We start from the raw sequence: 862 nt of genomic DNA on the forward strand, positions 1-862 counted from the left end.
CCCCCACACCCAACATCCTTTTAAATTTTGGAAGCTGTCCGGAAGAGAAGAGAGCAATGCTCAGCTGAGAGATGCTTCCCAAGTCTTGGAAATGATGCTTTTGATATTACAAATAGAAGGGTGCAGGCCATTTGTATCACACAGCATCATATTATGGTAGGGATGGCAACCTGTGGTCCTCCATATGCTATTGGACTATAACTCCCATCATTTTCGACCGCTGACCATGCTGAATGAGACTGAGGGGACTTGGAGTCCAACATCATCCATAGGGTAACACATCCCCCATCCCTGCACTAAGGGTTCAAGTTCAGCTTGTTATCTACAATAGCCTCTCAATTATTGCTCTTGATATATGTTTCCTTGCACACGGGCCATGCTAATCTTCTCTGTATCATTCCAATTTTAGTATATGTGCTGCCGAAGCTTTCAATACCCTTTGGCCTGCATAAGTGTTGGGGTGGTTTGACTGCTTCATTTCCCATCAGAGCAAGTCCCATAGCTTCCCGCTGCCCATAAAGTTTTATGCCACAAAGGTTTAGCTTATTTTTGCCCTGCTTTTGTTATGCTGCTGTAACTGCTTCAGACGGCAAAAATGTCGTACCATTGAGGAAGCATCACAGAACCACAACTTTTCGTTGATATCCATCTGTCTCAAGAGACAGTGGAGTGCACCTCCAAGGGTGAAGTCAAAGCATCATCACCATCATCATCATCACCACCATTTTATTTGTATGCTGCCTTTCCACAGTCAAAAACAATGCTCAAGGCGGCTTACAACATGACAAGACTTACATAATTACAAAAGTCATAAACAATAAATAAACCACATCCAAAAAAATACACAACTAAATGGAAAATG

At 42.6% G+C, this 862-nt stretch overlaps 1 non-coding gene across 1 annotated transcript; it reads right to left on the bottom strand.

The window, feature by feature from the left end:
• Positions 1–326: 326 nt before the first annotated feature.
• On the bottom strand, positions 327–436 carry LOC128422948 (U6 spliceosomal RNA). Its single transcript, XR_008332628.1, has one exon. It is a non-coding gene; the product is annotated as a U6 spliceosomal RNA (small nuclear RNA).
• Between the last annotated feature and the right edge of the window lie 426 nt (positions 437–862).

Source organism: Podarcis raffonei, chromosome 10 (genome assembly GCF_027172205.1).
Source record: "Podarcis raffonei isolate rPodRaf1 chromosome 10, rPodRaf1.pri, whole genome shotgun sequence".
NCBI classification, from domain to species: Eukaryota; Metazoa; Chordata; class Lepidosauria; order Squamata; family Lacertidae; genus Podarcis; species Podarcis raffonei.